This window comes from Schistocerca gregaria, chromosome 7, assembly GCF_023897955.1.
Source record: "Schistocerca gregaria isolate iqSchGreg1 chromosome 7, iqSchGreg1.2, whole genome shotgun sequence".
Classification (NCBI taxonomy): domain Eukaryota; kingdom Metazoa; phylum Arthropoda; class Insecta; order Orthoptera; family Acrididae; genus Schistocerca; species Schistocerca gregaria.
Genome location: NC_064926.1, coordinates 202,528,392 through 202,541,910, shown reverse-complemented (window position 1 = coordinate 202,541,910; position 13,519 = coordinate 202,528,392). Strand labels below are relative to the sequence as shown.

At 42.0% G+C, this 13,519-nt stretch overlaps 1 non-coding gene across 1 annotated transcript; it reads right to left on the bottom strand.

The window, feature by feature from the left end:
• Positions 1 to 1,910: 1,910 nt before the first annotated feature.
• Positions 1,911 to 2,072, bottom strand: LOC126282671 (U1 spliceosomal RNA). Its single transcript, XR_007551360.1, has one exon. It is a non-coding gene; the product is annotated as a U1 spliceosomal RNA (small nuclear RNA).
• Positions 2,073 to 13,519: the final 11,447 nt, after the last annotated feature.

Genomic DNA, 13,519 nt, shown 5'->3' with positions numbered 1-13,519 from the left:
GCAATATTCTAACAGAGGACGAACGAGTGTAGTGTAAGCTGTCTCTTTAGTGGACTTGTTGCATCTTCTAAGTGTCCTGCCAATGAAACGCAACCTTTGGCTCGCCTTCCCGACAATATTATCTATGTGGTCCTTCCAACTGAAGTTGTTCGTAATTTTAACACCCAGGTACTTAGTTGAATTGACAGCCTTGAGAATTGTACTATTTATCGAGTAATCGAATTCCAACGGATTTCTTTTGGAACTCATGTGGATCATCTCACACTTTTCGTTATTTAGCGTCAACTGCCACCTGACACACCATACAGCAATCTTTTCTAAATCGCTTTGCAGCTGATACTGGTCTTCGGATGACCTTACTAGACGGTAAATTACAGCATCATCTGCGAACAACCTAAGAGAACTGCTCAGATTGTCACCCAGGTCATTTATATAGATCAGGAACAGTAGAGGTCCCAGGACGCTTCCCTGGGGAACACCTGATATCACTTCAGTTTTACTCGATGATTTGCCGTCTATTACTACGAACTGCGACCTTCCTGACAGGAAATCACGAATCCAGTCGCACAACTGAGACGATACCCCATAGCTCCGCAGCTTGATTAGAAGTCGCTTGTGAGGAACGGTGTCAAAAGCTTTCCGGAAATCTAGAAATACGGAATCAACTTGAGATCCCCTGTCGATAGCGGCCATTACTTCGTGCGAATAAAGAGCTAGCTGCGTTGCACAAGAGCGATGTTTTCTGAAGCCATGCTGATTACGTGTCAATAGATCGTTCCCTTCGAGGTGATTCATAATGTTTGAATACAGTATATGCTCCAAACCCCTACTGCAAACCGACGTCAATGATATAGGTCTGTAGTTAAATGGATTACTCCTACTACCCTTCTTGAACACTGGTGCGACCTGCGCAATTTTCCAATCTGTAGGTACAGATCTATCGGTGAGCGAGCGGTTGTATATGAGTGCTAAGTAGGGAGCTATAGTATCAGCGTAATCTGAAAGGAACCTAATCGGTATACAATCTGGACCTGAAGACTTGCCCGTATCAAGCGATTTGAGTTGCTTCGCAACCCCTAAGGTATCTACTTCTAAGAAACTCATGCTAGCAGATGTTCGTGTTTCAAATTCTGGAATATTCCATTCGTCTTCCCTGGTGAAGGAATTTCGGAAAACTGCGTTCAATAACTCCGCTTTAGCGGCACAGTCGTCGATAACAGTACCATCGGCACTGCGCAGCGAAGGTATTGACTGCGTCTTGCCGCTTGTGTACTTTACATACTGGCCTCCAAGGTCACTGGAACTGACTATGTGATTATTTCTTGTGGGGGTTTATAAAAGACTTTATTTAGGCCTATGTGCCTCCAATACCAACAACAATGAATGAACTGATACATCGCATAACAGCAGCTCTAGAAGCTGTAACTCAAGACATGCTAGCTGCAGTGAGGGAACAATTTGAATTCTGCATTGGTATATGTCATGCACCTTGAACACCTAAGAAAAGGTAGGAAAAAAAACTTTTTGGTTTTTCTTTCATCAAAAATCAATGTACATGTTTATTATTTTCAGAAATAAAGACGTGCCAAATCGGATCATTCTCGAATGAGATTTTTACTCTGCAGCGGCGTGTGCGCTGATATGAAACTTCCTCGCAGATTAAAACTGTGTACCGGACCGAGACTCCAGCTCGGGTCCTTTCCCTGTCACGAGCAAGTGCCCTACCAACTTTTTTTAAAAATTATTTTTCATTTTGTTCAGTACAGTTCGTTGCGTTTGGTCTGTGCGGACGTCACATGGGATCCGTTCAAGTTCATCGTTGATTCCTTTACGCAGTTTTTTTTTTAATTACAGACGCCTTTCGGCCCTCTGACCGAACACGCTGAGCTACCGTGCCGGCATTATAAGCAGCGGGACAGCGCGAACGCAGTCCCGACTACCAATAATTATGCGCCCGAGTTACTCGCATTTGGAGTAATCGCGGGGCTCAGCTCGGCCGAAGTACAATGGACAAGCCTCACCCAGGAGGAGCCGCCTTCATGATCACGGTATCCTCTACGCCAGGTAAGTATGTCCATCTGAGCTCCCCAAGCACGACTCACGCCCCGTCCTCACAGCTTTACTTCCGCCAGTTTCTCGTAACTTCACAGAAGCTCTCCTGCGAACCGGGAGACGAGGTACTGGCGGAAGTAAAGCTGTGAGGACGGGGCGTCGCTCGTGCTTGGGTAGCTCAGATGGTAGACTACTTGCCCGCGAAAGGCGGAGTTCAAGTCTCTGTCTGGCACACAGTTTTAATCTGCCAGGAAGTACACCCTGTACTTTACTCTATATTATCACTTGCTGATCACAAGCTAAGTAGCGTCTTCCTATTACTCAGTACTGATGCTCACGAATTCTGCCCCGGCCGGTGTGACCGAGCGGTTCTAGGCGCTACAGTCTGGGACCGCGCCCCGCTACGGTCGCAGGTTCGAATCCTGCCTCGGGCATGGATGTGTGTGATGTCCTTAGGTGAGTTAAGTTGAAGTAGTTCTAAGTTCCATGGGACTGATGACGTCAGATGTTAAGTCTCATAGTGATCAGAGCCATTTGAACCTTTTTTTTTTTCAAAGTGTGACTGATTTGGGGTGACTATCGATGGGCGGCTGGTTAAATCAGAGCTGACAGGCGGCGCTGTGCCATCCTGGATGTGTGAAGCTGCCCGCTCTTTCCATTGGCACACGAGACAGCCAGCGCCTTCTTGATGCTGTTTCCAGCGCTGAACTGGTTGGTGTGCAGTCGATGCTTTAGGTCTGCACAATAATGATAGTAACACTTTTCAGTCCTAAAGCATCGACTGCACACCAACCAGTTCAGCGCTGGAAACAGCATCAAGAAGCACAGAGCATCGAAGGTATACTTTTATGGTCTGTGTCAAGAAGGTGCTGAACCATGCGCCAGCGGGAACAGTGCCACGCCTCCAGAAAGACAGAGTTGAGCGCCCCCGTCAACGCTGACTTAACCAGCCAGCCATAGCTGGTCGTCCCCAGTTCGGTCGGAGGCTGTGAGATCATCAGTTCTGAGTAGTAGGAACACGATACTTAGCCTGTGTTCTGCGAGTAGTAATTCCGTCTAGGAGGCGCAGGCAGCAACTCGAGCCACCTGGTAACGAGAAGTTACGTTTCTTTCCTTTTAGGTATAAAAAGTTCTATTAATTTGAAACTGTTATGTACAGATCATTTTGGATTCCTACCACCGGTAGGTGCTGACGTCCACAGTAGCTGACACAACAGTTGCAGAGACCACATTGATCATTTAAGATTTGGGAACTTGAAGAAATCTGCAGTTGCAGCCCATATTGCTGAAGAAAATCATCCAGTGAGAAACTTTGAGAACAACTTTAAAATTTTTAATGTAGCAGGAAAAGGTGCCACTGTGAATATATAAGAAGAAATACAAATACACACACACAAAAACAGCACCCCAGACAATATTATTAATGAACAAACGGAGTTAGCTAACAACCCTTTCCTGGAAAATTTCCAATCTTATATTTTACTATAATCCTCATGACGCTAAATGTAATTAAATAATGTAAGAAACGTCCCCTTAGAAAAATTATACACGACTGTGCTTCAACTGATACACAATATTTTTAGCGCAACGCAATCTGACTTCCAAAAATCCCTACGAAAGAATGGCCCTGACTAACATTAACCTATACGTTTCACAAATCACTTACCTCACAAAAATCTTCGTTACTCAAGCTACTGGAATATAGCGAGCGCCACTACTGCCAGCTAAATAAAAGATTCAAACTACAGAAGGCACTAACTACTGATAGGTATAGTTAGCAAATGAAAGATTTTAATAGAGAACAAACAATGTATTTACCTTAGTAGTCATAATATATATATCACTTCATGACACCAATTCTTACAAATTTCAAAACTCCGCCATCTCTCTCCCCACGTCCACCACTGCTGGCGGCTCACCTCCAACTGCCCAACGCTACGCGCTGTTCACATCCAGCTGCCGCTGCCCAACACTACAATGGCGAGTATTACAACAATGCCAACCAGCCACAGACTGCACCCGGCACAGCCAGTGATTTTCATACAGAGCGCTACGTGGCGGCGGCGTTACCAATAAAAAAAACCTAAGCAGCCTACTTACAAATGTACTATTTTACCTATACAGTGCTAAAAACAAGGGGACAATTTTATAATTGATGTAACTGTATCAGTGTCTCTGTACTAGTGTAAAAATCATTTCAGTTCCGTAAGTGAATATATGATCCCTTTCCAAACATAGGAAATCTTCAAATATTACGATATATCATAGTATCTTTGATACTCATATGTTTGTAAACTCTTTGTATGTATCAAAATATGTGGTGCGTAGTAGAAATCTTTTCAGTGACAAATCTAAAGCGTTCAGTGAGAAAAATTTACGTGTGCAACAATAAGAATGCAGTGTGAATGTATCCACATCTGTTGGACGAAAAACAAACACTCCAAACCGACATTTCGCGTGTCACATGCAACGAAAATATGTAACACAACCATCTGTGCGTAGCGTGCTCATAATTATGTATCATTCATATTTTAGGACAAAAAAGTTATAAAAAACACACCACATGTTATAAGAAAGGAAATCGTGTAAATCGTCAGAAGATGAATCATAACGATTCGAAACCGGTAACGGTACCCTTTGAATAAAGGAACTGAAAGTAAATATGTGGCTTGATGCTGTCCTAACACCAGCATTTGTCTTCAAATAACAGCCACGGTCTTCAATCATGTTATCATATGACAAAACTGCACAACAGTTATTACTATTACTGGTGGCAGTGCATTCACACACAGAATTGCCAGCGTCAAGTCTTCCACTGTCTGCCACTTTAGAAGCAAGGAGTCCAGCAGCCAAGTGATTTAGAAACAATAAGTGCAGCATTAGGGAGAGGAGTGCTGCAGAGGAAGCACGTTTTGTAACAAGTGACTATCCTCAATGCATGTAATTAGCTTTCTCAGAAGATGTTGTAGATAGCACTCTTGACACACTGAGAACTGCACCATTCCATATAGGTAAAAAGTTGTTAAAATGAACAGTATTGATCGTCTCGTAGATTCATTAGTTCATGGTTTAAAAAAACACCAACAAGAACTAAATGTCACTGATCTTTCATCATTGTAAAAAGAAGAAGTTTAGCTGGGCGCTAATGTTCACGATGGTGGGAGAAGACCACTCAACATTTGATTATACTTAGGGATAATGGTTTCAAAAGGTTGGGAAGCACTGTAATAGAGGGTGGAGGGCGTGGCTCGGCCTGGCGGAGTTCACGTCTCTGATGGTTTTCATTTGCCTGCCTCAGACGTTTCTGCGCAGCTGAAGTAGTTGTGGGCCAATGTTTACGGTCTTCTGCTGCAGCACACCAATTACTAGGGTCAGTGTTTAGATTCCTTTGGTTCCTCTTGAAGAGGTCCTTCTAGCGCTGAAGAGGAGCACAATTGGGCCGTCTACCTGTGCTCACTTCACTATAGAAAATTTGTCGAGGAATTCTGTTGTTTATCTCTTCGTTGTACATGTCCCATCCACCTGCATTGGTGACCAGTGACGATGGTTTCTATGCTATACATCATTGCCTCTTCAAGAACCATAGTGTTTGATACGAAGTCATCGCGTTTCATGTTCAAAATGTATGTAAGCTTATGTTGGTTGAAGAGTTGTAATTTCTTTAGGTGACGATGATACAGCGTCCAAGTTTCGCAACTATAGGGTAGGGAGGAATCAACAACTGCTCGATACATCATCAGTCTAGCGCACATTGACAAATCTTTATTGAGGAAAACCCGATGTAGGAGGCTCCAAAAGCATCTCGTTCTCCATCGATAAGCAATTAGTTATTACTATACTTCCTAGATAAAGGAAGTGACCTACTTGTTCCAAAGGTGTGCTGGAAACAGAGATATTGAGACGTGGAAAGTCAGTTCCAGAAGTTAGCTGTGCAAGCATCTTTGTTTTTTGGGTGTTGATGGTCGGACCAAATCTTATGTGTGCGGAACTGAAACAATTTGCAGGCAGTGCAGTTCTGCGTGCGTGTGAGCTCGAGAACTATTGGCATCAGCGTACTGCGGTTCAGTTAGCTGAGTGAGACTAGTGAGCCTTTTAAAGTCCAGTCTGGACTGATTAAATAGCCCTCTGTCAAATGTGTATTTAAGTTCTTCTCCTGAACTGTTTACCGACGATGTCTCATAAAGCATGACTGATAGGAACAGCACAAACAACGTTGGCCAAGGACACATCATTATTCGATAGTAATAGGGAATTTGTCAGATGTTTCATTCAAGTACAAAGCTTTCCAAGACGTGTAGTGATGGAAAGCTTGAATCAGTACAGTATCTAGCCGATATTCCATATCTTTTGCGCCGGGGTGGGTAATGAAATTGCGGCGTAAATGTTTGATCACCGTCTTTCGTCGTATTGTTCACTACAAAACTTCCACCTACCTCAGTACGGCGTCTTACCACCAGCCCTTTTCTCTGCATACGTAGGTACTGTTCAGACGACGTTAAAAGCAGCGTTGATGAAAAACGTTGTCGATACTCACGTTGCAAAGTGAGCGTAAACTCTTAGTAGCAAGCTATCCTCTAACATCTTACAACAATTTTCGGCCGGCCGGAGTGGCTAGGCGGTTCAGTCTGGAACCGCACGACCGCTACGGTCGCTGGTTCGAATCCTGCCTCGGGCATGGATGTGTGTGATGTCCTTAGTCTAGTTAGGTTTAAGTAGTTCTAAGTTCTAGGGGACCGATGACGTCAGATGTTAAGTCCCATAGTGCTCAGAGCCATTCGAATAATTTTCGGCTGTAAAAGGTCAAAATTCTGAAACGAGTGTTTTTATTTTCTTAGTTCAACAAAAAACACGTGCCATCAGCCAGAATTTACTTAACTAATAATATCACTGTTTTCAGTTCACAGTCATGCAATACATTTCACACGCAAATCAGCCGGAAATGCGCTTAAGTCCGACCCGAATTATTACGTGATCTACAGTCAAACACTCCGCTATTATGTATGAGTCTCACATTCAGTCCTTTTCAGTGGATTTCTATTAAAGAAACTGCTCGCCAAATATTCCACAAACGGATTTTTACTAAGGCCGAAAGTTCACACGCGGTTCTCTTTCCAACAAAACAATCCAAAAACTTCCAAACTTCACAGAACTGTCCGTAAATGCAACTGCTATTACGGTAACACAATGTGGATGCGAGAAGCCAATTATTTCCCCATTTTACACATAATAAAGACGGAAGCGTTCAACGTGACCTACACACCAGATAACTGACTAGCGACTCCTGTACAGTCTGCTTCTCTCCTAGTATAACTACTTAGCAGTGCGCGGGAACTGCTTAACTCTGATTGGTTGATGAAAACGATCAGCCAGTCGGAGATATCCTTCGAGATTATTCTCGCGCCAATACTGTCCTACGCCAATCACTATTCATAAATGCATTTACGTTATTTCAATATCCAAATATTAATATAATGTTTAACAAAACCAAACAAATAGAAAACTAATGTTAAAATAAATTTAAAAACTTATTACTCTGCAAACGGCTATTCTGGCTGCCTTCTTACAAAATCAGGAACACTTAGACATTCGTCATAAGCAATGTGGGTAAAACACAACTTTCCCACGACACAGTTACGTAATTGTGTATATAATACAATATTGAAATTTTATGTATATCCCACATACACACTCTCAACCATTTTCATTCATTCCACAACAACAAAACAAACAGTTACTAATTTTTTCTTGAATTTTTATTTTACCAAAATGAAAAGTAAGTAAAGCTTTTTAAATGTGAAAATCCTGATTAAATAGTGCTGTCATTGGGAGTCCTGGAAATGTTTTCTAATGATGGCAAAATATAAAGTATTATAGATCCTAACTGAATTTAATCTTATAAGTGTCACTTTTTGATTTTGTAAGTAAATTTCTCTAACTCTAAAACTAAGAAAAGTTAGAAAGCTGAAATTTTTATGGAATATTCTCTTGAATAACAAACGGTAGTGTACCGATTTTTAACTAGACTGAATTATATTTAATATAGTTTATTTAGATTCTTAGGGGTTTGAATATGGAGTTGCTCAAAATGACACGGATACCGTTTCTCACAGGCTAGCATACTGACAGGTGCGAATGGCTCATTGCTAAGACACAACTGGCTGTCTCCTCCAGAGCCAACGGCTCCAATGCTACGGGCTGTTCTCCAAAGTAGCTTACTGCAATAAAGTCATCTCATATTGACTCGCGACGTTACACAGTCTAAACCAGTTCTAACATGTCAAGGATAACTGTGTCAATAGCTGCCATCCTGTGAGTAGCAACTATAGAAGCTTCACTCAGAAAAGAAGGAAAAATTATGTATCCATAACTCTAATCAATTTTTGCGCACTAGTAACGCTCTTAGAACCCAATGAGAGAGCAGTGATGATATCCTTCACCATGTCTGTTCGCCACGAGAGTGAACATATCTTTTCTATCCCTTATTCCACGTTGAAAACAGACTTATGCTTACATATTGCCTCTTTTGAACGTAGTTTCTAAATTGGTCGTTAACTTTACTTTCGAATTTTGGATCCCATCAAAAGAAATAAATGGTTTACTGTAATACGGAAGGCTCTGCCAGTAACATTGCTTTGCTTTTCGCTATGTCTGTGGAGATCTTTAACACATTAGAGATGTTTACCTGCGCAACGAGTGTTCCTTGCTTCTCGGCGTTAGCGAGTTTCTTTTGATCTATTTTTGACTCTGCCGATGCGTAAAAGTCTTGTCCGGATTATAAAGTTTGTATGCTTACACACGATGAGTGTTATTGACGAAACAAGAGAGGTGCACTCGTATGTGAATGAATGCATGTTCAGTGCAATGCAGCCTACATCTACACTTTTACCCGTCCGTACTGCTGAATGTAGTTCTTTTCTGTTGGTGCAAACGGGCGTGACGGTAAAGTAGTAAGACATTGGACCTGCAGTGAAAACCCCTGTCCAGGGATTATTTTCCAGTGAGATACTCAAATCACTTAAGGCAAGGCATATTGTTAATTTTTACCTGTTTTACCTGTTGACCGTCTAATTACAACGGAATGAAACACAATTTTCGTGGCATATTCTTTTCGCCTTTATTCTCTGCATGGCATCTTCAGTGGCCTAAAATATGTATATATTTTTAATATATAGTTTACATTTTGGTACAATGTGTATATAGGTTATAAACAGTTCTGGTGGTTGGCTTTTCTATGGCGTAGTAGTACTTTACAGTCTGCAAGTAGAATTTAAAATATTACTACGCCATAGAAAAGCCAACCCCCAGAACTGTTTATAACTTAAACAGCGAGCGGCAGCTTTCATAGTAGGATATTAAAAACACACCATCAGGCAGTAACTGTAATTTATTTATTACCTCTTATGTCGATTAATAGTTAAAAGTATGCCATTTACTAATGTGTAAGTCATTGTCCATTGTGGGATTACTTTTTGAATATGTCTCCTGTCAAATGATGAACCCTCTGCACATCACATTCATCTGTTCGGCGCTGGAAGCTTTCCATAACCTGGCGTAACGTATTCCCTAGGACATTGCCGACGGCAGATCTGATGCAATCCTTCAACTCAGGAATGGTGGCACAATGTGTTCGGAACACTTCTTGCTTCCAGTAGCCCCAGAGGAAAAAGTCGGCACACGAAAGGTCAGGTGAGCGAGGCGGCCAGGAAATGTCAAAAAAGAGGGAAATAATTCTGCCGGGAAATGTTTGTTGCAAAAAATCCACGCAAATTCTGGCTACAATTTCAGAGTTGAAGGATCGCATCAGAACTGCCGTCGGCAATATCCCAGGGAATACATTACGCTGAGTTATGGAAACCTTCCAACGCCGCCTAGATGAATATGTTGTGCAGAGGGGGCATTATTTGACAGGACTCAAATTCAAACATATCCACGCAATGGACAATGACTCACACATTAGTAAATGGCATACCTTTAACTATTAATTGACATAAGAGATAATAAATAAATTGCAGTTACTGCCTTATGGTATGTTTTTAATATCCTAAAAAAATGGCTCTGAGCACTATGGGACTTAACATCTGTGGTTATCAGTCCCTTACAACCTAACTAACCTAAGGACATCACACACATCCATACCCGAGGCAGGATTCGAACCTGCCACCGTAGCAGTCGCGCGATTCTGGACTGTAGCGCCTAGAACCGCTTCGCCACCTCGGCCGGCTTTTGATATCCTACTATCAACGCTGCCGCACCCTGTATATACCGGGTGATCAAAAAGTCAGTATAAATTTGAAAACTTAATAAACCACGGAATACTGTAGATAGAGAGGTAAAAACAGAAACATATGCTTGGAATGACATGGGGTTCTATTAGAACAAAAAAAAAAAAAAAGTTCACAAAATGTGCACGAGAAAGCTCTCTTGCGCGTGTCGTTTGGTGATGATCGTGTGCTCAGCCGCCACTTTCGTCATGCATGGCATCCCACGTCCCCAGACCTCAGTCCGTGCGATTATTGGCTTTGGGGTTTCCTGAAGTCGCATGTGTATCGCGATCGACCGACATCTCTAGGGTTGCTGAAAGACAACATCCGACGCCAATGCCTCACCATAACTCCGGACATGCTTTACAGTGTTGTTCACAACATTATTCCTCGACTACAGCTATTGTTGAAGAATGATGGTGGACATATTGAGCATTTCCTGTAAGGAACATCATCTTTGCTTTGTCTTACCTTGTTATGCTAATTATTGCTATTCTGATCAGATGAAGCTCCATCTGTCAGATATTTTTTGAACTTTTGTATTTTTTGGGTTCTAATAAAACCCCATGTCATTCCAAGCATGTGTGTCAATTTGTACCTCTCTATCTACATTATTCCGTGACTTATTCAGTTTTCAAATTTATACTGACTTTTTGATCACCAGGTACTTCCAACATGATGGATGTTCGGCACATAGCTGGAGTGCGGTTAAAGCGGTATTGAACACCATATTTCATTACAGGTGGATTGGTCGTCGAAGTAGCATACCATGGCCCGCACGTTCACCGTATCTGACGTCCCCGGATTTCTTTCTGTGGGGAAAGTTGAAGGATATTTGCTATCGTGATCCACCGACAACGCCTGATAATATGCGTCAGCGCATTGTCAATGCATGTGCGAACATTGCGAAAGGCGAACTACTCGCTGCTGAGAGGAATGCCGTTACACGTATAGCCAAATGCATTACGGTTGACGGACATCATTTTGACCATTTATTGCATTAATGTGGAATTTACAGGTAATCACGCTGTAACAGCATGCGTTCTCAGAAATGATAAGTTCACAAAGGTTCATGTATCATATTGGAACAACCGAAATAAAATGTTCAAACGTACCTACGTTCTCTATTTTAATTTAAAAAACCTACCTGTCACCAACTGTTCGTCTAAACTTGTGAGCCAAATGTTTGTGACTATTACAGCGCCACCTATCACAAAGCGAAAAAATGGTCCAACTAAAACATTCAAATTTCTTTACGTACTACTCGACTATGTAATAAAAAATGGGTTTTCCATTTTAAAAACGCAGTTGATATCCGTTTGACCTATGGCAGCGCCATCTAGCGGGCCAACAATAGCGCCATCTGGTTTCGTTCTTTGCAGTTTTTTTCGTTTGACGCTTATTTCGTGAGATATTTGGCCTGGTCACGATCAGTGGACCACCCTATATATATGAAAACCTGCATAATAACGTGTTGATGCACCTCTGGAACGCAACACAACAGCTATGCTGTGTGGTATGCATTCGACAAGTCCGTGGCAGGTTTTCAAACGTATAAATGGTACCAACTGTCTACGCACAGGTCACTGGATTTCTGCAAATTACTGGCCAGTCCTTTGTGGGGTTGATGTGTTCCATTGGGTTCGGGTCAGGGGAAATGATGCCCAAACCATCAGCATGAGTTCACAGTCACGCTCCTCAAACACTGTAGCACACTTCTGGTCTTGTGACACAGACAGTTATCCTACTCGAAGATTCCATCACCTTCTGGTTTGACATTGGACATGAAGGGATGGAGGTGGTAATAATGTCTACAGCCGTCACTATACCTTGGATTACTGCCTGAAACACCTGGTTAAATCCACAGGCCAGAACAGGTAGTTGGAATTGTGGAAAGGGACCAAAAATGATCGGCTGTCAGTTACACTCGAACACATATATTCTTTATTTAGCTGCCCAAACATTACAGCGCAAATTTCCGAGCTTAGCTATAGACTGAATATGTCAGGCAATCTTATGGCTTAAGGGCACAACCTCTTTAATTTTTAAGACTGCTGAAGGCGTAAATTTTCAATAGGCTGAAAGCGCGAGGTTTTATCCTTAAATAATATTTCAAATGAGGCTGAAGGCCCAAACAGTCTAGGACTTGACAAGTAAGAAATTTTAGTTTTAAAATGGCTGAAGGACCACGATTCAAATACACAACTGCAATAAATTTTCAACGGCAGAAGGCCAAAAGCTTTATCCTTAAATAATTTTAAAATGGAGGCTGAAGCCACAAACAACCGAAGACTTAACAATAACGTATTTTACTTTTAAAACGGCTGAAGGCCATGGAATCTAAGTCTTAACAAGTAAGGAATTTTAATTTTAAGACGGCTGAAAGCCCATGATTGAAAAACACAACTACAATGAAATTTCAAAAGGTAGAAGGCCCAAGGCTTTATCCAAAAAAATATTTTAAATGAGGCTGAAGGCCCAAACAATCTAAGATTTAACAAGTAAGGAATTTAAATTTTAAGACTGCTGAAGGACCATGATTGAAAAACACAACTACAATAAATTTTCAAACGCAGAAGGGCCAAAGCTTCGTCCAGAACAAAATTTTAAATAAGGCTGAAGGTACAAACAATCCAAGGCTTAACAAGTAAGAAATTTTCAATTTTAAAACGGCTGAAGGCCAATTTTTTAAAACCCAACCAAAAGCATACAGATTCAAACCATCGGCTATGAGCCATGAAAATACCCAATCAAACACCAATAAGAAAAGGCAGTACAGCCAGTGGCCCTCGGAAGTTCCCGGGGGGTCGGCCTGCACTTGAAATATTATCATTCGCTTAGGGGATACAGGTAGTCGGCCCAACTATATCCGATCCCCGGCAACCCAACCAAGAGACAGTCAACGGACCCACCGACAAAACGACTTGCTTTCCGCCCGACCAGTACACAAGGAACTCCAATGCCAAAACGTAAAATGCGTAGCCGCGCACAGCCAAGTATGCATAAGCTGTCAAAATTACACACACGTGTTGGACAGCGACAACACGGTGAGGAAAGGACACTGCCTGAATCTTACGTCAGCGGCCAAGACAGGTAGCCGCAATGCTAGCGGCCACAAGGCAGAAAATTCCGCTGGTGCACTTGGACGAACGATCGGGAAGTAATAGCAATGCAGCAAACATAACACGCGATGGCTATATCGATAT